Here is a 26,027-nt window from a genome sequence, read left to right on the forward strand (position 1 = left end):
CACATTTTACTGAAGACTCGTACGAGACCTCTGATCTGTTGAGGAGCGTTGGCTATAAGCCCGTACTGAAAGAGGGTGCAGGACCAACAATTAAAGGAAAAGAAAACTACAAGAAAAGGAAAGTAAGTTCAGTTGCACCAGTTCTCCTGGAGTGACCCGAGGGTTGTTGCTAAAACCCGGGACGGAACGGGACGTGACATATTATTGCTCGGGCAGCGACCTCTCCGCAGTTATTGCTAAAACCGGTGACGTCCTGTTCCGTCCCGGGTTTTAGTAATTGCCTGAGCCGAGCAGTAATGGCGGAGTACTCAGTATGGAGAAAATGGAGAATGAGTGGAGCAGCCGTCTGATTTCTAAACTGGATATTCTTGCCTCAGCAGCAATATCTCGCCCTTATGTGGAAGAAGCGAATGAATGGAGAACTGAATGAACAACTGAAAGTCAGATTGTTTCAAAACAATCGGCCACAAGGTCGGCCTTCAAGAAGCGAGAACACAGACGGGTAAGATGCGACTCTCATTTAGATACAAAACAACAAAAACAACACCACATGTTGTTTCCCTGCATTTAGATTAATACATGTAACTTGTATTGTGTGTTTAAGTTAGCGGTATAAGATTATTTAATTTGCTTCAGAATGCGATTGTCTCAGTTCATCTGATTATTTAATTAGCCTTTTACGTTTTATCAGTGAAAATGCATGCATGTACATGTATGCTGCATAAGTTAGAATACCCATCCTGTTTTAATGAGAGTCAACCCACAATCAATGAAGTCAAATCAGTCTTAGTTGAGCAAGTCGGTAACGCTATTTCTTACTTTCACCGTAAATTTTTATTGATATGACTTTGGTCTATAGCTGTAAAAGGCCTCAGCCTTAAAACCGGTTACCGCTGTGACGTCACTCACTCAGGGCTGGCTGGCTCAGCGGGGCAGCTCCAATCCCAACTTTGTGGTTGATTTTAACTCTCAAAAATATATTTTTTTTTATTCCCATTTATGCAGCATACAAGAGTCAAGGATGGAGATACTATCCACTCAAATTTATTTCAAAGGTTCTGCGTATCTGCTTTAAAAAAATTATACCCCTAAAACACCACGATTCAAATTCCTATTAGTCATTCATCTTAATAATATATGGGGTCTAAATCCATTTGGTAGGATTTCATGGAGTGGGACGCCAGATAATGACATATGTAAGAAAATAGGTATCTTTTAAAACCTTTGCTCGGGATTATTTCCCTTCATGCACATCTTCAGGTGGTACACCGCAACTGTGTGAAGCTTCATCAAAATCAATCAAACCATTTAGGAGGAGTTGCACTTTGCCAGAGCATGGATGCATGTGCAGGGGAGAGTGGGGAGCAAACTTGTAACGAAGCCAAATCACAAAACGAGAAGCGTGGTCAAAAGGCAGGCAAGGGTCGGTCGATCGGCAAACTGGGCAATACAGAAGAGACAAGAAGCGTAGTCAAGGAGAGATAGCGAGGGGCAGAATAACTAGAGTCAGGCAGAGATAGAAAGGCCTGGTATGGACTGGAAAACACCGAACAATACTTCGCTATGAGGAGGAGTGAGATTGAGGCTTATGTAGTGTGGTGACGAGTTGTGAACGAGCGACAGCTGAGTTCAATAAGCCGGTGATAGAGGGCGCTGTGCTCTATGGGCGTTGTAGTCCTGAGTAGTCATGTTTGTGGTTTGGCTCGCACTGTCGTTCTCAATGCCTTTACTGACACGCTTACAGGATACATGGACAGACGGACGGACGGACGGATGGATGGATGGATGGATGGATGGACGGACAGGGTGATTTTTATGTATGCTGAGCACACCCTCAATACAAATTCACTTTATGACCTGTTAAAATATTAGGCTCAACAGGCAAATGTGTACTATAATAGTTTGACTATTCATATGAACCCGAAAGCTTTTTATTCCTTTCCACGCATAATTCGTTTTGATTTCATTTCCATTCCGTCAGATGAAAGTTAACTTGGTTTTGAGTTATTTCAATGAAGCTGGATTGGCCAAACAAATAATCCAATCCTAAACATAAATTGCTCGAAGAAAATTAGAAAACTTTGAGAACCATCCATCCATCCATCCATCCATTATCTGTCCTGCTTTCTACCAATCAGGAAAGATTCTATCTATCCATCAGGGTTACGTGGAAGCTGGAGCCAATCCTGGCTGACTTCAGGTGAGGTGAGAGGCGGGGTTCAACCCTGGGTAGCTCGCCGATCGAACAGGGCTACACAGAGATGAAGAACCATTTACACTCACATTCACACCTACGGCCAATAGGGTGGTCCCCAAATTTTTTTTTTTAGGTTTTTGTTACGACCACCTTACCTTTTTTTTTACATTGCCTAAAAGAAGTTATTGTGCGAAATTTGGTTAAGATTGAACAATGTTTAGAGGTGCCACAAAGCCATTAAAGTTTTCACTCAAGACACAATATAAAATAATGTGGCTTATTAACTGTTTCATATTAATACAAACAACGCAGTAATATAACTTCCTGTGTTCAAAGTAACAATAGCTATTACTTGTCTGTGATTTTCTAAACCCTTCGGTATTCTGGTATCTTGTGGGGATAAAAGAACACACTAAGGACTTCCCGAGCAGAAGGAAGCTTTCTCCCAGACAGTTCCTTGGAAGTGGGACCAATTAACCAAACGTAATTGTCCTTTCTGGTTTTGTGCTTTGCACCACCGGTACTACTTGTATTACCGTATGCTGTGTTCACACTTAAACCGGTACGGAAGTGGTATAACTGTATCGATACAAAGTACACCGGTACAGTTTAGTGCATCTGTCCACACTAGTGAGAAATGTTTGCGGTTTTCTTTCACGGTAGTTGAAATGCGCGTGCGCGAAATGTTTCCGTGGTTACCGAGTAACTTCCTTCTGAGAATATGGCGGATGAAACAACGTGTGTGTGCTTTTTGTCGTCAATGTACAGTCTGTATTTCTGGTGGTCGTTTATTCAGTCGAATCGTATAAAACGCGCGAGGCAGTTGAGAAAGAAACAAACGAATCTCCGTTCTTCACTATTTTATTCAGCGAAGACATCGATTGAGATGTGTGACTTTGCGCATGCGCATTATATTTGTATCGATACAGAACCGCTTCATCTGTCCACACTACAGCGAAGCGCTACAGTACCGATACTGTACCGGTACGAAACCCATACATTTGTCGGTTTCGTACCGATGCAGTTATACCACTATAGTACCGGTAGTGAGGTTTTTCACCCATGTGACCAAGTCATGTGAGGCTGCCATTTTGGACGTCACGGCTCGAATCAGTTTGAATGCGAGGAAGGCGACAAACGAAAAACATAAAAGAAAAAGGAGCGAGATGCAGAAAACACCTTCACTATCCAGTGATGTAGGGCATTTACAGGGCGAGCAGAGGGAGAGGTATTTGCAAAAATTGAGGTTAGCAGGCTTAGAGAACGACGTTTACCTGCTTCCACCAGGATTGTTCACTGACGTACGGAAGTACACGAAGCCCTCGTCTTTACCTGACTTCGGCCCACATGATCTGTATACCTATGTTGTTAAAAACCCATCGCCATACACAGGTATTGATCTGAAAGCGTATAAGAGTTTGGATGCCTACAAATATTTTGTGTCAGGCTGGGTAACATGCCTACATCAGCGGGTCGTCCCTGGAGCCGGTGGTCGCCATCTTATTACAGCTAAGGTTTGTTCACATTTTCATTTACTTTCGGTCCTCAGGATAAACAAAGTGTTATTAAATGTCATTGAAATAACTTCTTAGTCTGTTGAGACATGGCCCGTTATAAATTTGCTGTTACCAGGCAATGACCAAGAACTGTATTATTAGGGTCGGTGTCTGTGTTGTAGCAGTGTACTAGCAGCTAGCTGTTAGCACTAGCTAATGTCAACAACATCATATCTGGTATGTTACTGTAGCAATGTTTACGTTCAGTCATTTGGATGACTGTTAAAACCTTTCAGTCTCAAGTTTTTCCTTTACTGTATTTACTAGTTTACTGTAATTATGATCCGGAAGCTATTTACACCGGATCCAGTGTAAATAGCTGCCGGAGCGCGCTCCGGCTTGCTCCCCCTCAAATTAAGCAGCGCGCTCCGGCTTGCTCCCGGAGCGCTCTGGGAGCAAGCCGGAGCGTGCTGCTTAATTTGAGGGGGAGCAAGCCAGAGCGCGCTCCGGAACCTCGGCCGGAGCGCTCTGGGAGCAAGCCGGAGCGTGCTGCTTAATTTGAGGGGGAGCAAGCCAGAGCGCGCTCCGGAACCTCGGCCGGAGCACTCTGGGAGCAAGCCGGAGCGCGCTGCTTAATTTGAGGGGGAGCAAGCCGGAGCGCGCTCCGGAACCTCGGCCGGAGCACTCCGGGAGCAAGCCTGAGCGCGCTGCTTAATTTGAGGGGGAGCAAGCCGGAGCGCGCTCCGGCAGCTATTTACACTGGATCCGGTGTAAATAGCTGCCGGATCATAATTACAGTAAACTAGTAAATACAGTAAAGGAAAAACTTGAGACTGAAAGGTTTTAACAGTCATCCAAATGACTGAACGTAAACATTGCTACAGTAACATACCAGCTATGATGTTGTTGACATTAGCTAGCTTGACCTTCAAAATGGCGGACACCGGGGCGTCACGTGACCCTGTGACGTCAGGTGAAAAACCTCAATAGTTGCTAGTGTGGACAGGTGTCATGTCTGTGAAGATTCTCAGTCATCCAGGTCATGGTAAACTGTGGGTGGTAAAAGAGAGCAACCGGACTTGCTTGAAGATTCTTGAAGACGTTTCACCTCTCATCCGAAAGGCTTCTTCAGTTCTGTCTGACTGGTAGGGAGCATCAGGTATTTATCCTCTCATGGATGAACTCTTGGAGCCGTTCACAACCAGCCCCCAGTGACCCACACCGACAGGATGACTCGATGACACCTTAGATGAGCTTTTCATCCATGAGAGGATAAATACCTGATGCTCCCTACCAGTCAGACAGAACTGAAGAAGCCTTTCGGATGAGAGGTGAAACGTCTTCAAGAATCTTCAAGCAAGTCCAGTTGCTCTCTTTTACCACCCACAGTTTTGTGGACAGGTGTTGCGGTACGAAAGTAGTTTCGTAGCGGTACAAAATCCCTAGTGTGGACAGGGTATTACTGTTGCTAGCCGTCTGAAAAACATAGAAAGAAAACCATTCACAACTTCATCAGCATATTACGATCAGTGCTCATTGTTTAAGAAGCCCTTAGTGCATGAAAGTTAACCTTCTATCAGTCTATAAACTCTTCCTGCCTCTTCTTTTTCATAGAAGTGGCATGTTCCCTCTAGAACTGTGACTTTTTAGGGGTTTGAGATCTTCTCTGCAACAGTCTACGCACCAACTAATGTTAATGGCTTAACCCGATTTACAACCTTGTGTGGCACCTCTAAATATTAACCAATTTTTCTGAAATTTTGCTTGTTGCCTTCTTTTAGCCTATGTAAAAAAAATAGTAGGGTGGTCAGAATGTTTTGGTAAAAAAAATTGTTCCCATACGTTTCGGGACCACCCTAACGGCCAATTTAGAGGAGCCAGTTGACCTGATCCGCATGTCTGTGGACTGTAGGAGGAGACCGGAGCAGGCACGAGGAGAACATGCACGCTCCAGCAAGTCAACCAGCTGGATCGAATGGGAACCTGCTTTCTGTGAGATGACACCGATAACCACTGCGACACCCCTTTTCAGAACCATCTGGCTAAATAAATAAATAAATAAATAAATATCTGCACTTTGCCAGAATATCTGTATTTAAAAAAAAAATCCTCAAAACCTGTCCATTTCGTTTTGAAGGAAAGAAAACGATGTTAACAGCAATAAAAGCTGGAACGTAAATCTCCATTTGAACTGGTGTTATTAAATCGTTCTGAAAGATCAGGTTATATACGGTATATGTGATGAAGTATCTGATCCTCATCTCAGGTTATGGAGATTGACATTCGACGTTCCTCGGTGTCCCAGAATGCCATTCAGCTGCCGCCGCTGCAGATAACTCTGGGGAAATACCAGAGGCATGAGGATTTTGGAGCCGAGGTGAGGCTAGCCGCAAAGAAGAGGGGGAAAAAAGAGTTTGAGCTTTACAGCATGGGATAAAACTGCTTGAGGGGTGTTAATAACAATTCTGTGAAGAAAAAAAAAGGAGATTCTCTGAACCGGTCATCAAGGAAAGGCTGCAGATCCGAAAGATCGGTTTAAACCGAAAGGCTGAAGACTCCATCTGTTCTGGAACAGCTCCCACTTTTTCGAATGCTAACTGAAGAAGGACACTGCTTGGAGGTAGAAGCAGTGAGAACACTGGAGGGGGGAAAAAAAAAAAGGGCAGCCAATATTGAGCTGCTGCTGAATGCAACAGCCTGTATTCCTGCTGAGAAACAGCATAAAGAGACAATAAGATACTCAAGTCCTGACGAGAGAGAGAGAGAGAGAGAGAAGAGAAACTCAACAATAAAACACATGGCCAAGAAAGAAGAGACTAAATATGACCAGGCTCTGTGTGACGATTCACTAATACACGAGCAGAGTAACGGTGAAAAGTCGTGACATTGAGTTTTTATTGTCGAAGTGGCAGTTTGAGTGCTGTGTCTCCTCGCTCTGGCCCCCAGACTCTACCCTTGCAGCTTTCGACAGCCAGATAACCATATTAGGACACGTATAGCAAAGTAAACAATAACACCGTGGCAATGAGATGGAAATTTCTTTTTCACCTAATGGTGTTTGTCATTGCTCGACTTCGGCTCCTCAGCTCAGGAGGCTTGCGTTTACGAAAAAAAAAACAAGGATGGAATTGAGACGTCGGCCTTGAAAAACCTGCCGGGGACAAATTGACTTTTAGCGCGCCTGCTCCATACACCTTCCGAAGGGGGGGGCAGAACATTTCTGTAGAGAAACCAGCATGTGCTTGGTGAGAATATATGGAGTGAATGTCAAACAAGTATTTCTGGGTTGTTGTTGTGTTTTGTTTTTTTTTTAAGTTAAAGACAAAACCCGGGCGGCACGGTGGTGTAGTGGTTAGCGCTGTCGCCTCACAGCAAGAAGGTCCGGGTTCGAGCCCTGTGGCCGGCGAGGGCCTTTCTGTGTGGAGTTTGCATGTTCTCCCCGTGTCCGCGTGGGTTTCCTCCGGGTGCTCCGGTTTCCCCCACAGTCCAAAGACATGCAGGTTAGGTTAACTGGTGACTCTAAATTGACCGTAGGTGTGAATGTGAGTGTGAATGGTTGTCTGTGTCTATGTGTCAGCCCTGTGATGACCTGGCGACTTGTCCAGGGTGTACCCCGCCTTTCGCCCGTAGTCAGCTGGGATAGGCTCCAGCTTGCCTGCGACCCTGTAGAAGGATAAAGCGGCTACAGATAATGAGAATGAGAAAGACAAAACCCCACTTATACCGTACGACATGGCCAAAAGTTTGTGCTTCTTTCTCAAAGCTAGAATGTCTTTGTAGGATTTAGATTGCCCTTCATGGGAACTAAGGAGTCCAAACATGTTCTGGCTTGTGTCACAGTCCGGTCCAGTCCATCCATGCCTGAGTTTGTGGGACTTCCAGGCCGGATCCGGGACAGGAATTCAGTCCTGCCTTGCTGAAGGCCATTTTCCCTGAAGCGGCACTCCCACACCTGCTACCACTCCTCTCCCATCAGCCAGGGCCTTTTTAAAGTGCATATTCTGGACCAATTTCATGTTTTTTTATCTGAAAGTATGTCCCTTTACACACTCATCCAGAAGGGTAATTTTGCCCAAGGCCATCTGTCTACAGCAGAAAAAAATAAAATAAAACAACAAAACGCGTCTGGAAAAATCCCAAGGGAGTCTGGAGCCAGATTCGTGACGTCACCTGCGGAAGCGCCAGCAGGCTGCGCGAGCTTTGCACGGTTTCAGTGCACAGCCTGTGTAGACCAAGCGCTCCCATTTCTCTCTCATTGTCCGGTCTTTTGGAAAACGATGAGTACTAATCCCATCAAGATTGGTGTTGCTACACCCTCCTACGATACATCTGTTAACCATTTTAATAAATTACGCGATAACGTTGAAGAAATTTGCAGAAAACCACCAGGTCGTTTTGTCATAAACAAACCAGCGCTGACGTAGGATTCAGAGGGAGGCGTCCCGCACGCGACGTCACGAAAATCAATGTTTGCCGGGAAATCCAAATGCCAAGTTTTTTCAGAGGCGGATCAATTCGCCTCAAATGGCTTGATTTCAACTGAATTTTTCTGGTATTGCGCAAGGTAAAAAAAATTGCAGAGAATGCAGAATGTGACAGATATTTGACCAAAGTTTAATATAAAATAGGAGAATTACGTTGATCTCGCTCCTGAATTTACCCGTGATATGCACTTTAAGAACTGTTTGGAGCTACTCCAATTGCCAGACTGTCTCTTGTAGACTTTCCTCGCCTCACTACAGCCCTTTGGTATTGTGAATTCTCGATTCCCCCTGCCTGTTTTATTCCGTGTTTTTTTTGTCTAGTTTTCTGTCCAGTTTTTCGCCCCTGTTGTACCTGCCTGTTCTTCTGGATTGTGTTTTTGCTTCCTCTGCCTGGGTTTCCCTTGTCCCTGTTATCTTCAGTTTTTGTGAAGATTTTTCCATCCTGTTTTTGTCCCTGACCGTGCCTGCCTGCTCTTCTGTGTTTTGACCTCTTGGCCCGTTCTTTGACCACTGATTTTTGCCTGAGCCCTACTGTACCTCTGCCCTCTACCTCATTAAAGAAGTTCTTTTCTGTACACTGCCTGTTTTGAGTCTGCTCTTGGGTCCTCACTTCACCTCAGCTCGCCATTTCTGACAGCTTGATGATGCACCCGTGCACAAACCAGGAAGACATGGTTTGGACCTCAACCCCACTGACCACTTTTAGGATGAACTGAAACCTGAGGTCTCCTCACCCAACACCAGTACCTGATCTCGCTAATGCTCTTGTGGCTGAATGAACACGAGTCCCCACAGCCGCACTCTGAAATCTACGCCTTCTCGGAAAAGTGGCCACGCGTTCAAAAAGCACGTTAGGTGTTCACAAACTTTAGCCATATGCCTTAGTACGTCTTAATTGGAGAAAATATGCAAATTTGTTTTTTACTACAGCGCTGTTAAATTACGAACACTGTGCCCTCGACAATTACTGGCACCCCCTTGTAATGATTCGTAAAAAGGGCTTCGAAGAAAATCCACCTTTTGGCGAAGTCGCTTCATCTCGCGCTGAAAAAAATGAGAAAAACCCAACCTTTCATTGCAACGCATTTATTCAGAGGAAGACAAATTTCTCATCACGAAATAATGCTTTTCAACAAAAACTTGCGCGCCGCTATTAATGGCACCCCTGGAAATGACGGCGAACACAATGTACCTGAAGCGCGTCTCCCGTTTAAATAGTACAGTTTTGAGTTGATTAGAGTGTGGAGGAACTTTCAAGCTGTAATCCCTGACTTCCTGATTAACCGGGGTACAAATATACTTCACCAAAAGGTGGATTTTTTTTCCGAATTGTTTTTCCTAATCTTTACAAGGGGTGCCAATAATCGTGGAGGGCACTGCATAAGTCAGTAGGTGCTGATTAATTTTCCATCATAGCACATGCTTATATGAATGTAATATTTAGAATTATAGCTAAAGTGTGATGCTCATATACTGGGTGCGATTTGCTGGGGGGGATGGTGGGGATCATCCCCCCCACTGGTTTTTATCTCTGCTGAAAAAAAATCCTCGGGGACAACCCCGTCAATAAAACAAACAAACCAAAAAAAAAAGTTGACATGACAGGCATGTTGTGACACAGTTTTCTATGGTCTACATTGCACTCACTTTCAAAATGACCCGAAGTGGCAGCTTTGATGTTCACGAACGTCCCCAGCAAATAGATACATTGTAGATAATAACAATATCTTTGTGTTCTATGCAGGGATGCAAACAGTGCGCCTTCTGGCGGATGCCGCCTTTTTCACGGCCGATTTTTTTTTTTTAGGGGGGACGTTGGAGTGTCTGATTATAATTTCAAAGTAAATTCTGTATTAAAATTACTAAATAAGCAAATCCGTTACAGTCCATGAAACAGGAAGTATAAGGATGAGAAAACAACAGTTTAAATCGGAAAGCTGCGCACAATGTGAACTGCGCCATCAGAGCAAACTGTTCATTTAGTATTCATGTATTTCAGTGATTTTCGAGTCACTGTCCATTTAATCCGGAGGGAGAGAAACATCACAGCAACGCGACAAGCAATGCGAACTTTGTTGTGTGTTAGTGTTCGTGTATTTAGTCAGAGAGATAGGAAGATGAATTTACTATCTCTGGTTTAGTGTTCGTTTTCATTTAGTGTTATTCATTTGATATCATCGGATGTTATTGAGCTGTTAGCCTACTGTTACCTTAATTTTGTGACGTTTCATGATTTAAAAAAAAAAAAAAAACATCCCCCCTTCTGGTTTTTTGACAAATTGCACCCTGCTCATATATATATATATATATATACACACACACACACACACACACTACCGTTTAAAAGTTTGGGGTCACCCAGACAATTTAGTGTTTTCCATGAAAAGTCACCCTTTTATTTCCCACCATAAGTTGTAAAATGAATAGAAAATATAGTCAAGCCATTTTTCTGGCCATTTTGAGCATTTAATCGACCCCACAAATGTGATGCTCCAGAAACTCAATCTGCTCAAAGGAAGGTCAGTTTTATAGCTTCTCTAAAGAGCTCAACTGTTTTCAGCTGTGCTAACATGATTGTACAAGGGTTTTCTAATCATCCATTAGCCTTCTGAGGCAATGAGCAAACACATTGTACCATTAGAACACTGGAGTGAGAGTTGCTGGAAATGGGCCTCTATACACCTATGGAGATATTGCACCAAAAACCAGACATTTGCAGCTAGAATAGTCATTTACCACATTAGCAATGTATAGAGTGCATTTCTGATTAGTTTAAAGTGATCTTCATTGAAAAGAACAGTGCTTTTCTTTCAAAAATAAGGACATTTCAAAGTGACTCCAAACTTTTGAACGGTAGTGTACATAAAAAAAGTGATTTCTGACAAATGTCTGTGGTACAAAAGGAATAAAGACTTCTAGATGTGGTGTTATTGGAAAATAATCAACCTGGAGGGAGCATCACCCCGCTGTTGACTAGGGCTGCAATGATTCACGAAGACACTGATTCAATTCGATTCAAGATTCAGACCCTTCGATTCGATTTGATTCACGATTCAGACCCTTCGATTCGATTCGATTCACGATTCAGACCCTTCGATTCAATTCGATTCAGACCCTTCGATTCAATTCACGATTCAGACCCTTTGATTCAATTCGATTCGATTCACGATTCAGACCCTTCAATTCAATTCGATTCACGATTCAGACCCTTCGATTCGATTCACGATTCAGACCCTTCAATTCAATTCGATTCGATTCACGATTCAGACCCTTCGATTTGATTCTTTTCTGCAACTAAATATAAAGGGCAAACAAAACTCAGATTTTATACTTTAATTCACAAAATCCCATTGAAATTTGTCTGGAAAAATGAAAACTTTCCAAATGCTGACTAAGGAACAGGTTATGTAAGTGTAAAATGCTTAAAACAAAACAAAACAAAAAAAGAATGTAAAATAAGGATATTTCGGCAGCTTGAATTGACGAATTCCTGAGCACAGAGCAGTGAGGATCAGTCACTCTCACTCACAAACACCTTCCTCTTCAAAGAGCGTTATTTAATATTTATGCATATTCAGAACAGGTCAGTCAGCACTGTGAGTACAAGGAACAGTAACCTTACTTCGTTTACATCCACGCTGCGTTTTCGCTTTAAATGATTTGCGAGGTTTGTAGTTGACCCTCCCTTACACTTCACATCAACACAACACGTGCGGCACGTTGCAATGTCCTTCGTGTCTTCTCAAAACCCAAAATGTAGCCAAACTTTCGATTTAGGATGACCATTTTTAAGCTTGGCTTCCGCTATTTTGGTGCCCAGCAATGGTGTTGCCATGTAAAGTCTTGGCTACTCTGAATGGACAAGAGCAAGGACCCAAACCAATCAAATTGCACGTTTTATTTAGAAGCAAAGCTGTGACATCACATCCGCCTCATTAGTTATTCAAAACTTTAGCTGGTGGTCTGACAAAGCTCAGTTGGCAAAGCGTTTGTACGGAGAAGGTGCATTGCTCGCGTGCAAAATGCCTGACGCTTGCGTTGTTCGAATCGATCAAACTGTGAAACTGATAAAAGTTTCTTCAGGGTTCCCCGTGAACTAATAAAAAAGGCTGAACGAACACAGGATTTCACAAAAAGACGTCGAGAAAGGTGGCTTTTGAGCCTCTCACTGAAAGTCGAAGCGTGCTCGAGTTTGCAGTGATCACTTGGTGAAAGGTTTGTATTTCCCTCGCAGCTATGGCGTTAGTGTTTTCCAAGTACTTTTCTTGCTACGTGTCGTTATTTTACGGTACTTTTTTAGTCATGAAGCGCTAAAGTCCCCGGCTGTTTCTTTCTTTACTCCTGACAAAGTCCATATGCATGAAGGTCGCAACAAAACTCTTCCCCAGCCGTACAGTTACAATGCGCCGTGATCGCTTCTCCGTCTTGTTTCACTAAGATCCAGGTCTTTAAAGGGGTTTCTGATGATCTTTGTGAATGATTTACCGGAGAGATCAGAGCCAACACAAGTGAGAATCAAGCCAACGGTTTGTTTACACTTTAACTTGCAGCGCTTCATTGTAAAGACGTGAACGAAAAGCTTAAAAAAAAAAAACGGGCAAAAACAATCCAGGATTCATTGGGCAGCGACTTGATAGCGAGGTCCTTTACCCAGCCACGTACAAAAAAGTTGTAAGCCTCTACGCTCTTCCGCGCTTTCATCTGTTTCGCGGTGTAGAAGGACGTCTGCAACACCAGATAGTTCGAGATGTCGGGGAACTCGACTGAAGGGTAGTTTTCGAGATCGTATGACAAATCCTTCTTTCCCCGACTGTAGGAGTCGATTCCATTGCACATAGCGATCTTCTGAAGGTATCTAAAGCCAGCAGCGGCTTCTAGATTACGAGCGTACTCTGATAAGTTATTGCTAGTTGTTTGCACTACGACCACCAGCTATTTCACTTCCGGTAAAACCGCTAAGAAAAGTCACGTGACTGAAACCCAGCAATTCCGGCTGATCGCTTTCTCGCATCGATTAAACGATGCAAGTGTAATGGTTACACGGTAACAGTGCGTTTATAAATCAGTAAAAAATCGACCCGAAAACACGGCTACGGCAGGTACGAACTCGATTTTCAGCCCGACTGTTCTGTTACGTTTGACTCCTGACCTCACACGTTCAGTGTGGAATGGCACGTGAAGGATCCTGTCATGAAAATACCGCGCGGGTTTACGAATGTCAAACACGCACCACTGTTTTTAGATGATCGACGTCGTAACACTAACGTTGTGTAGCTTCACTTCAGGTGCAGCTTCCTGTGTGCAGATTCGGTCTGCTGAATCAGTGGAACCCCATATTTAATTCGTACAGGTTTACAGAAGAACTCTTCACGTCTCTGGGTTCTTATATCCTTTGTATTTCTGGGGAAATCTGGCAAAAGGGAATAGAAAAGTTGATGTCTGTCCACAGGCTCGCTGAAATAACCACTCGACGCGGTCAGCTGTATAAGACGCAGAAATGGAAAGCCTTCGTGGACGGCGCCGCAAAGAAAAGCAAAATCTAAAAGGTCCCGTCTTTCTGCTTTCCTCGTCTAAACGAGTTCTTGTTTCTCCTTTTCACTCATCCAACACTTTCACAATCAGCAAATCACACACTGGAAGGAAATTAAGACTTGCAAAAATTCAACCTGTGCTGCTGTCTTTGCAATCTTCCTCCAGAACACCCCCCCCCCCCCCCCCAAAAAAAAAATCCCCTCTCTCGCTCTCACTCACACACATATGCGCATGTTCGAATGCAAGCTGTTTATTTACATAACATTCAGTCTATTCCATTAAGCAGCTGCTCCAGGTGCTTTATCCGTAAAAGGGATTTTGCTTCCCCGAATAGATGCGGAGGCGCCGGAGTACTAAAATGTTATTTGTTGAAAGCACTTCATGCTCAATATAAACTAAAGAACAACAAATGCCAAAGTTAATGAGTTTTCATGGATTACAAGCCGTATTTGGCTAAAGTCAGAGTCTGTCAGAATTTTTTTTTTTTTCTTGTGCATTGTAATGTACTCGACTACACTTTTCTGCATTCCTCATACGTGCGTTTTTTTCCTGGACTTTGCATGTACTGTACATGTCTTTTAGGGTGCATCAGATGCCCCCTAAGAAGTAAAAGTTCCTCCGATCATGAGGCATTTTTGTTTTTATGTTCCTTTTGGTAAGAAAACACACTGGGTGAAATATTTTGACAAAATTCAAAAGTTTAATGGTGGCACCAGGAGCTCAAAGTTATGGAAAAAGCTGCTATTTTATGACTTTTATGACAAAATTTCGATCACTTTTCATGAAACATTATGGCACCTTATAGAGTATACCAAATATCTTACGGGGTGTTCACACGGCAACTTTTACTCCGGTGTAGCACCGGGGCTGCCCCGGTAGAGCGTTCACACGGTACAAAGTTATCCCGGTGTAGCCCCTGAACGCTGCTTAAACCGGTGCAAATCTAACCCTGCTCGGGAGGTGGTTTAAGAAATTTACTCCGGAGTAAATGCTAGTTTGCGGGGCAGCACCGATATAAAATGGGACGTCTGAACGCTACAGGGGTAGACTTGCTACGCGTGAGGAGAGTTGATTACATACGGGCATTGCATAATTTGCATCCTGGTATTCTGCGCTTCCAAAATGGCGAATATCAACAACAGAACTGCGTGTCTTCCAGTGTTGCCAGATTGGGCGGTTTTAAGAGCATTTTGGCGGATTTGAACATATTTTGGGCTGGAAAACGTCAGCAGTATCTGGCAACACTGGTGTCTTCATCCACGTTGTTTTCCCGGCACTTGATGATGCCATGACAACCGGGAAAACGAAGTACATTTTCACGCATGCGCATATTTCATTTCCGCATTATTACTATCGTATAGCACAGTCGCAAAAACTGCCATGTGAACGCAAGTGGGGCTGCACCGGTGCTAACACGCTTCTCTCTAGTAAGGGCCTCTGCATGCTCTTGCGACAAGGCATTCGCAGATAGCTTTTCGCAGACAGTTGTAATTTATCGTTGAGCGGGGAGTAATAGGCGTGCGCGATGTTATTCACCGCCACAACGCAAGGGGGCGCAAAGTCGCTAGGAGTAGTTGGTGGGTGTGGTTAGTGGAGTGTTTATCCTCCGGTTACTTATAATGACTAGAACTGGAGTCGTATAGATGTACGTACTTCCTCGATCAACCGCTCTTCGTGCTGCTCCATCTTCACTCGTGTTTTTAAAAATGGCGGTCGTGAAAACAAAACAAACCGGGAAAGTAGGGAAGCGGAAGTGCGTGTACAGCGGATGTAGAGTGGACCAATCAGAGCCCTCTTGTCTGCGAGGCTTCTGCGGTGGTCACAATTTTTGGGAGGTGCGCGCAGAGCGTCTGCGAAGGTGGGGGGGCTATGCAGACGCCATCTGTGACGCCATCTGCGAGGACTGCGTTGTCAGCATAAACTGGCCTTAAGCAGGTTTGTGACGTGTGAACGCTCCACAAAATTTACACCGGTGTAAGATATATCGCAACAAAATACATCAGTGCAGCATCGATGCAAATATGTGCCGTGTGAACACCCCTTTAGATACACATTTTTAGTGCATATTCTAAATATATTATCAAGCACAGTTTGAGGTTTAGCTGTTCATTGAATCATTGTTCAGCTACTTTTAAACAATACAAATGTATTATGAATCACATTAATGCTTCTCAATCCCTTGCAAAGGTTCTTAACATGATCTCTGGGTCTCAAGAAATCAATAAACGGAGTCCGACATTGTGATTCAAACCTTACACGAAAACATAAAATAAGCGTTTTTTGGCAAAAAAATGAACCTCATGGTGCCACCATTAGACTTCTGAATATGGCCAAAACATTTTACAGGATGTCTTTATTGGTGGAAAGGAACACCCAAACAAAACTGCATCAGATTTTATGAAAGTGAGGGCAACTGATGCACCCTAATGTCTTTAATAAAATTATATTTGCACAACACCAGGAAAGGAAGAAAATAAAATCATAAAAAAAAGAGGGGAAAAACAGTGTACATCCAAGCAGGACCAGTCAGAAAAAAACCTGGAGGAAAAAAAAAAAGAACAGAAAAGAAAAGAACAGAAGATTGATTTTTTTTTTCCTCGTGATATAACATGCACTCGGATACGCGCACAGCCACAAAATGCACTTGCAAATGCATGCGAAATTTACGTTGCTCTCTGCGCGAACTGTGGTTTAAAATTCCGCTGTGAAATGTTCGAAAACGTCAGCTGTCGTGCAGTCAATAAGATTGAGACCCAAGAGGAAATGTAGGTTTGGGAACAAACATTGTGTGTTAACAATTTGATTAAATAAAGTCTTTTGTGCCAGTAAATGGTGTGGAGGGCCACTGAACACAGTTGATCTACAGTGGTGCTTGAAAGTTTGTGAACCCTTTAGAATCTTCCAGATTTCTGCATAAATACGACCTAAAACAACATCAGATTTTCACACGAGTCCTAAAAGTAGATAAAGAGAACCCAGTTAAACAAATGAGACAAAAATATTATACTTGGTCATTTATTTATTGAGGGAAATGATCCAATATTTGATATTTTCTATATTTATACAGAAATATAGAAAATTCTAAAGGGCTCACAAACTATCAAGCACCACTGTACAGTTTGATTCCGAACTGGTTTTAAAGGGGAACTGAAGGCAAATTTTTTTATCATCAAAATTCTATTTATCTCATTTTATTAAATACAGGAACGCATTTTTGATTGCCGTTTTGTCGCTGCTGTAGCAAGTTCTGAGTGTTTGAAATACGCTCTGTAATATATCAGTCCATATGTCAAAGCAACGGCCGTAAACGAGATTCGCTGAGACCTGTGCGAGACGTCGTAGGACGGAAGTAAAACGTACAGCGCAAATCAAAGCGACCGACATCTGCCAACGTCGTCAAAAAACACGCGCGCCCTCCTTCGAATGCTGGCGTAATCGAGCCGGAAGTTGTGTTTGTTTTGATAGCAATCAGGAAAGTTTGAAAAAAGTAGGCAGTAATCGTCATTCAAACTCGTTTTTGTGCGATATTTCGTTTGGGAAAACAGTTTTCAAAATGGCGGCGCTGACACCTGGTTGACACTTCACGTTTCGAAGTCTCGCACAGATAAGCGACGCCCGCCGTGGACCAAACGAACTAAATTCAACATGGCTAAAAACCGAATAGGCCGATAAGTATCACATTCAATTGCAATTAGCTGCCGATACGAGTCACGATATAAGGTTACTAAAACCGAAAACGTCATTGAATAACACGTTAATTAAGAAATAAAGCAAGTTTAAAAATGACTTCAGTTCCCCTTTAAATAACTTGTACTTTGACAATTTCATGAGGGTCTTCTGAAATCAACTCCTCTCACAATTTGTGGAGGAATTTCACCAAACTTGGCAGAAGCCTTTGTTATATGACAGTTATACGCATATTGAAATTTCGTTTAATTTGGGTAAATTCTCCCAGAGTTCTGCGCTTCATTATTAACAAACTTGTACTTTGGCAATTTCATCAAGGTGTGCTTGCTTTCTGAAATCAACATGCCTAAAAACCGAATAATATTTAATTGCAATTAGTTACCAATACGAGTCACGATATAAGGTTACTAAAACCGAAAACGTCACTGAATAACATGTTAATTAAGAAATAAAGCAAGTTTAAAAATGACTTCAGTTCTCCTTGAAGAAAACGGCCGCTGTGTACAGAATGAAGCAGTTATCTGTTTTGAAAAACTGGCGCAAAACCCCTGTTGAACATGTGGACATTCTTTATTAGATATGATGAAACTGATGCTTTACTCACTACCAGTCAAAAGTTTGGACACCTTTTAATTCAGTGGTTTGTCTTTATTTTTATTAACTAACAGTCACTTCATGCCTTAAAGTAATGATGGATGTCGTTTCTCTTTACTTAAGCGGTTCTTGACATAATCTGGATTACTACAGTTGTGGAATCGGGCTATTTACTGTATTTTTATTGCTTACTGTTTGATCTCAAACACGTTACGAAGGCAAGAAATTGCGCTAATTAACTTTTGATGAGGCACAGTTGTTAACTGAAAAGTGTTCCGGGTGACGACCTCATGAAGCGGGTTAAGATGACGCCAATAGTGTGCAAAGCGTCATCGGGGTAAACGCTGGCTACTTTGAAGAATCTAAAATACGAAACGGTTTTTTGTTTGGCCGTGGCTGTTCGTACGATAAGTCGTAAGAATAATGGTGATGATACACGGGGCAACTTTTTGGGCAATGCTGCCGAGCAATGTTGCTGGGCAATTGTGTTTTGACTCTTTTCTATTGAGATTGGGCAACATTGTTTCTTTCTGAATGGTTTTGATAATCGCTGGCAACTTTTTGAGATAAGCCAATCAGAATGCGAGTATCGAGTCATGTGACCTCCGGTGAGGTTCGGATCAGAAATTTCAAACAAATATGGCGGCCGCTCAGTGTCAGTGAAGAGATGGAGAGACTCCTCATCTGTTTTTACGCCGGTAAGTTGTTATTTTAATATTCTATATGGAGGAATTTACCTCACCAAAGCTCTAAAAAACAACAGACAGCTTGATTAAATGGTCACAGCAAAAATTAAGACATCGATTTTTTTTAGCTAACTGTAAACTGCCATTGCTAACTGTTGTTGCCCATTGTTAGTTGCCCTGAAAAGTTGCCCTGTGTCTCACCTAGTTGCCCGTTGCCAGCAACATTGCTCGGCAACATTGCCCAAAAAGTTGCCCCGTGTATTATCACCTTTAGAAGATGCAGAGCGTTTAGGAGCCATTGTAGGGCGTAAAAATTATTCAAAAATATCAAGAACGCACAACACGTGAACAAGTCTGAACTACGGGAACCGCGAGACTGTACTGTACAATGTGCTCATTCGTATCAGCCAATGAGCAGCAGCCCGCCATTCAAACTTCAGCCAATAGCGGGCGAGCATTCGGCTCAGAGAATGCAAATGACCGCGAATCGCTGAGATTTCCGCGAATGTATAGGAGATATGTTCTATATAAAATCCCGCGAATATGTGAATTCGCGAATACTGAACCGCGAACAGGCGGGGGTCTACTGTATTCAATGACGTTTCCGGTTTTAGTAACCTTATATCGTGACTCGTATTGCCAACTAATTGCAATTGAATATTATACTTATCGGCCTATTCGGTTTTTAGCCATGTTGAATGTAGTTCGTTTGGTCCACGGCGGGCGTCGCTTATCCGCGCGATCTTCACAAGACTTGTGCGAGACTTCGAACTGTCAGCCAGGTGTCAGTGCGGCCATTTTGAAAACTGTTTTCCAAATGAAATATTGCACAAAAACGAGTTTAACTGACGATTACTGCCTGCTTTTTTTTTCAAACTTTCCTGATTGCTATCAAAACAAACAAAACTTCCGGCTCGATTACATCAGCATTCGAAAGAGGGCGCGCGCGTCTTTTGACGACGTCGGCAGATGTCGGTGACTTTGATTTGCGCTGTACGTTTTACTTCCGTCCTACGATGTCTGGCACAGGTCTCGACGAATCTCGTTCACGGCCGTTGCTTTGACATATGGGCTGTAAATACTTAATTTATCTAGAAGTTTTCTAAATATTTAATTTAACTAGAAGTTCTCTCTTTTTTCTATTCTCTGTTTATCCTGTAATGATGCTACTGAATTTTTATTTCCCTGAGGGAACCCTCCCAAAGGGATCAATAAAGTTCTATCTAATCTAATCTATTACACAGCATATTTCAAACACTCAGAACTTGTGACAAAATAGCTATCAAAAATGCATTCCAATATTTAATAAAATGAGATAAATAAAATTTTGATTTAAAAAAAAATGCCTTCAGTTCTCCTTTAATTGAGGGTCAAAACTGGTAAAATTTTCACAAACGAAATTAAATCGCAATATGCGTATTAGCGTCATGTAACAAGGCCTTTCGCCAAGTTTCGAGAAATTCGTCCACAAATTGCGAGAGGAGTCGATGTCAGAAGGCGAGCACACCTTCATGAAATTGTCAAAGTACAAGGCTGTTAATCGAGGGCTGTAACTCCGGTAAAATGCGATCGAATTGAACGAAATTACAATATGCGTACTATCGACATATAACAAAGAATCCTGCCAAGTTTCATGAAATTCCTCCAAAAATTGAGAGGAGTTCATTTCAGAAAGTGAGCACCCTTCCCAGGACGGACGGACAGAAATCGCCACGACATACCGTAATCCCCCTTCGGGCCTTTCGGCCAGCGCAGGGTAATAAGAACAACTCACTGAGATCCTTCTTTCCGCAACACGTTTAAGCTGGGCAAATACGAGACGAAACGCTCATGCAGAGAGTACGTATGTTGCATCGTTGTACAGAAGAGGGATGTGTGTAAAAGGCAGGCAGAGACACACTTTTGGGTTGAATCAGCCGACAACCCCAAAGCATGGACATTCCCATCTGATGTGTTAATAATACACAGCAATAAAAAACATCCTTTTCTGGTAGCAAGCAAGAAATACAATCTAGAATTATTACATCCTGCGTTTCTTTTCTGGACTTTAGATTTTGGACTTGACTTCTGTGGAGGTGTTGTACGGTAAGAAGACTTTTGGAAAGTTTCTCTTTTTTTTTTCCCTGCTTTATGAAGTTGATCGACAAAAAAAAGAAAGCTGGAAAGTTTTGAAGACTCGCTGAGTGGAAAACTTACTGAGAGTTCGAAAGCACTGACGCTGGAGACTCCTTCCATTAATATTATAACCGCATTCTTTTCCACAAAACTTCACCATATCAAGGTTGTGTGTAGTCATGAAATATAAAGCCATCGTTTGAACTGCAGCTGGCAACACTGTCAGAGCTACTTTTATAGAAAATTAAATAACGCATTCTGAACAATCGGATTCAAGAATTCGACAGCGAATGTGGTGTGAAGAATAAATAAACCAAATACTAAGAATTCTGATGTTTTCTCAGTGCTGTTTGCTTTACTAGAAGCGACATCGGTTTAACAGTCTTAGTCTAGCCAACTAAGGTGTGTGTGTGTGTGTGTGTAAGAGAGAGAGAGAGAAAGGAGACAGGTGGAGACTGGTTGGTGAATAAACATGGTGGTTAAGAAAGCATGATTGTTTTTAATTCAGTTTCACCACAAAATCAAGATGACATGAGAAAGCACACACAAATGTGTATTATCTTTTACTTCACACACACACACACACACACACACACACACACACACACACACACACACACAAATACCCACACCTACAGACAACTCTCAGTCTGTCATGTTTCCTTTGTACTTCCCTCCACATTCCTGGAAGCTGTTCCTCTAAACACTCGCACATGTTGATCCGAGAATAAATATTCTGAACCTAGCCGATCCAGAACAAACTTGCGTCTTTGATAACCAACCCGATTTGCTCTCACTGCTCTGACAACAGACCCACGCCACAACCCAAACACACTCCATGAATGTCGCTCTGTTTCCATATGTGAGCAGCGCTAAAATAAAAGGACGAGACGAATAAAGAAGTGATGGTAATTGTGTGTGTGTGTGTGTGTGTGTGTGTGTGTGGTACAGTCTCTGCTCCGGCTACAGATTTCCTCCTCTTCAAGCGTTGGCTTGAGTGAAAAGGGGGGAAAGAAAAAAGCAAAAAAAAAAAAAGCAGTGATTTATAGCTGTGCGTCTGAGCCGAACAAAGGCGCATTTCCCGCCGACAGCTGATCTTTACGCCCTTCCGAAATGTTCAGTCTGTTTGTTTGTATAGGGAAGCTGGAAAGTCAGGTGGAGTGAATTACAATTAAGACAACTTACTGGTGAGAAATGACTCAGTGAGAAAGAGAGAAGGGGAAAGGAAAAGGCAAATGAGTGCTGTGTAGTATTTCAGTATGTGGCTGAAAGCAGGAAAGGCGAGGGAGGGCAGAGTGAGTGTGACACAGAGAGAGAGAGAGAGAGAGAGAGAGAGAGAGAGAGAGAGAGAGAGGATGTTAGGGTGTGTGGAGATGTGTGTTTAAGGGTGAGCTCATGGGAAAGCAAGGGAAGTCTAGTCCATACCCACTATGCTATGCAAGACAGAACACAGATACACAGACCTGCTGTGTGGCCCTGACGTGTGAACACCCCTAATCCACTCCTTTGGTTCATTCCAGTGTGTCAGTCACTAGCTCGGGACTGTTCCATTCTGAGACATGGGGTGTGCGTGCGTGTGTGTGAGTGTGTGGACGGACATCGCTATGACATAATCCCCCTTCGGGCCTTTCGGCCAGCGGGGGATTAAAAAAAATTGTGAGGGAAGTTGATTTCAGAAAGCAAGCACACCTTGATGAAATTGCCAAAGTACAAGTTTGTTAATAACGAAGCGCAGAACTCTGGGAAAATTTACCCAAATTAAACGAAATTTCAATCTGCGTATAACTGTCATATAACAAAGGCTCCTGCCAAGTTTGGTGAAATTCCTCTACAAATTGTGAGAGGAGTTGATTTCAGAAGACCCTCATGAAACTGTCAAAGTACAAGTTATTTAATCGAGGGTCAAAACTCTGGGAAAATTTTCACAAACGAAATTAAATCGCAATATGCATATTAGCGTCATATAACAAGGCCTTTCACCAAGCTTCGAGAAATTCGTCCACAAATTGCGAGAGGAGTCGATGTCAGAAGGCGAGCACACCTTCATGAAATTGTCAAAGTACAAGACTGTTAATCGAGGGCTGTAACTCCGGTAAAATGTGACCGAATTTAATAAAATAGCAATATGTGTATTACCGACATATAACAAGGCCTTCTGCCAAGTTACATGAAATTCCTCCAAAAAATTATGACAGGAGTTGATTTCAGAAGGCGAGCACCCTTCCCGGGACGGACATCGCTACGACATAATCCTCCTTCGGGCCTTTCAGCCAGCGGGGGATAAAAATTGTGAGGGAAGTTGATTTCAGAAAGCAAGCACACCTTGATGAAATTGCCAAAGTACAAGTTTGTTAATAATCAAGCACAGAACTCTGGGAAAATTTACCCAAATTAAATGAAATTTCAATATGCGTATAACTGTCATATAACAAAGGCTTCTGCCAAGTTTGGTGAAATTCCTCTACAAATTGTGAGAGGAGTTGATTTCAGAACACGTACACCCTCATGAAATTGTCAAAGTACAAGTTATTTAATCGAGGGTCAAAACTCTGGGAAAATTTTCCCAAACGAAATTAAATCGCAATATGCATATTAGCGTCATATAACAAGGCCTTTTGCCGAGCTTCAAGAAATTCGTCCACAAATTGCGAGAGGAGTCGATGTCAGAAGGCGAGCACACCTTCATGAAATTGTCAAAGTACAAGACTGTTAATCGAGGGCTGTAACTCTGGTAAAATGTGACCGAATTTAATAAAATAGCAATATGTGTATTACCGACATATAACAAGGCCTTCTGCCAAGTTATGTGAAGTTCCTCCAAAAAATAGTGAGAGGAGTTGATTTCAGAAGGTGAGCACCCTTCCCGGGACGGAAATCGCCACGACATAATCCCCCTTCGGGCCTTTCAGCCAGCGGGGGATAAAACAATCAAAATACCAGTATCATGCAAAAGTCTTACTGTAGCCCCATTATTTTTTTTTTCCCTACAAACTTTGTAATAGATTTCTGTTTGGTGAATTCTTTTATCGAGTCGGTACAAAAACATTTTAGAGTCCAAAAGTTTGATTTCCATCCAGCACAAAATGAAATGTTACAGAAAAAAAAAAAGTTTGTATCTGAGCAGCGTATTCCTTAAAAGAGCACTTTTCAGATGAAAAAAGAAAACATAATGAAGGCTGCTTGGTTTTGGTGCAAAATGAAGAAGCGAGTGCGACAGTCAAAGCGTCCAGAAGAACCAGGGCTGGTTCTGGAAGATGCTCAGTAAAACCTACAGCTCATTTCCTTATCAAACTGCACTCACTGTGCGGTATCTGAGACTGCTATTTATTTATTTATTTTTAAAGCAGAGGGTCGTCTCACACCAGATACTGACTTTGTTTCATTTATTATGGCTTACTGATTACCGTATTTTTTAATGTTGAAACATTTCATTTTATTATGTTTTAAGCCATTTTTGGTCGACAGTTTTTCTTTACATGTGCCTCAGGCTTTTGCACAGCACTGTGTATGCACATTTCAGTACAGTTCCCTATTTATTATATTTTAAAAGCTCATACAAAAGCAAACTAGAAAAGCAAGTCATGAAAGCCAGAAATATCTTTTCTGCACCACATCGAGTTATTCATTAGACCACAGGTTCTCGACCATGGACCTGCACGTGTCAGTGATTTTCCTGCACCGATACGCCAACAGCCCTCGCTGAGGTGAAGTGGGTGTGCTAGGGCAGAGGAAACACTAAAACGTGCAAAGAAACCTGTGCATTAAACCGATTTGATACTCTACCTGGCCTTCCCTCACAAATCACTTCATACTAATAAAGAATCTTTTGTTTACCTTCTTCCAAGGACTCGCTTGCTTGAAGCCGTCTTTGGTTACAACTCTTGGAGTTTAGCCTTCTCGTTCTGTGGACAGACCAAACACAAACGCATGTTTATGAATGAAGAATTACTGAAGGCATGAAAACAGCCGTCAGCTCTGAAGCCCATCAGTGATGCTGATAGAACTGTGCATGTGTGGTGGGTCAAGGCGCATTAAATCATGAGTAGGTGTGTAGTTATGATCATGAAGGAGGTATTTTCACACAGGACCCATCTCGCCGTGTGAAGCGGAGTAGCTGTGCTTGTGTTCGGTAAAGATTTGCCAGTGGCCTTCAGCATCAACAGGTATTCAGTAACTCCTGCATCTTAAAAAAAATAATAAATGAAACAAAACAACAACAACAAAAAAAGACTATCGCATCAAAGGAAACACGGTGCGAGCTGGAGCTTTTTATTACCAATGTTGCAGACTGTCTTTCCAGGAAAAACAAATCAATAAAGGTCTGAACAAAAGGACGCTGAACTGGTTTTTGAAGAAAACACACTCAGTCACACTGGATAAAGATATAAAACTTTACTGGAGGAAAGAAACTTGTCTTTCTCTGACTTACGTGTGTGTGTGTGTGTGTGTGTGTGTGTGTGTGTGTGTAAGTGAGTGAGAGAGAGGGAGAGACAGACAAACAGACAGGTAGAGAGACAGACAGACAGACAGGTGGAAAGAGAGAGAGAGACAGACAGGTGGAGAGAGGGAGAGAAAGAGAGAGAGACAGGTGGAAAGACAGAGACAGACAGACAGGCGGAGAGAGAGAGACAGACAGGTGGAGACAGACAGACAGGTGGAGAGAAACAGACAGACAGACAGGTGGAGAGACAGACAGACAGGTGGAGAGAGAGACAGACAGACAGGTGGAGAGAGACAGAGAGACAGACAGACAGGTGGAGAGAGACAGACAGACAGGTGGAGAGAGACAGACAGACAGGTGGAGACAGACAGACAGACAGACAGACAGACAGACAGACAAGTGGAGAGAGACAGACAGGTGGAGACAGACAGGTGGAGAGAGAGAGACAGACAGACTGGTGGAGAGAAAGAGAGACAGGTGGAGAGAAACAGACAGACAGACAGACAGACATACAGGTAGACAGACAGACAGACAGACAGACAGGTGGAGACAGACAGACAGACATGTGGAGAGAGACAGACAGACAGACTGGTGGAGAGAGAGAGACAGACAGGTGGAGAGAGAGAGACAGACAGGTGGAGACAGACAGACAGACAAGTGGAGAGAGACAGACAGGTGTAGACAGACAGGTGGAGAGAGAGAGACAGAGAGACTGGTGGAGAGAGAGACAGACAGGTGGAGACAGACAGACAGGTGGAGAGAAACAGACAGACAGACAGACAGACAGGTGGAGAG

General features: G+C 42.8%; 1 protein-coding gene across 6 annotated transcripts in view; it reads right to left on the reverse strand.

Annotated features, from left to right (window-relative positions):
• foxp1b (forkhead box P1b) overlaps nt 1-26,027 on the reverse strand; it is a 402,937-nt gene that overhangs the window by 246,956 nt on the left and 129,954 nt on the right. For all 6 annotated transcript variants that reach the window (XM_060919243.1, XM_060919242.1, XM_060919241.1 and 3 more), the window contains one exon: nt 24,626-24,693. The gene's annotated coding sequence lies outside the window, so the exon portion shown is untranslated. The remainder of the gene's footprint in view (nt 1-24,625; nt 24,694-26,027) is intronic.

The sequence above is a fragment of the Neoarius graeffei genome, chromosome 4 (assembly GCF_027579695.1).
Source record: "Neoarius graeffei isolate fNeoGra1 chromosome 4, fNeoGra1.pri, whole genome shotgun sequence".
Classification (NCBI taxonomy): Eukaryota; Metazoa; Chordata; class Actinopteri; order Siluriformes; family Ariidae; genus Neoarius; species Neoarius graeffei.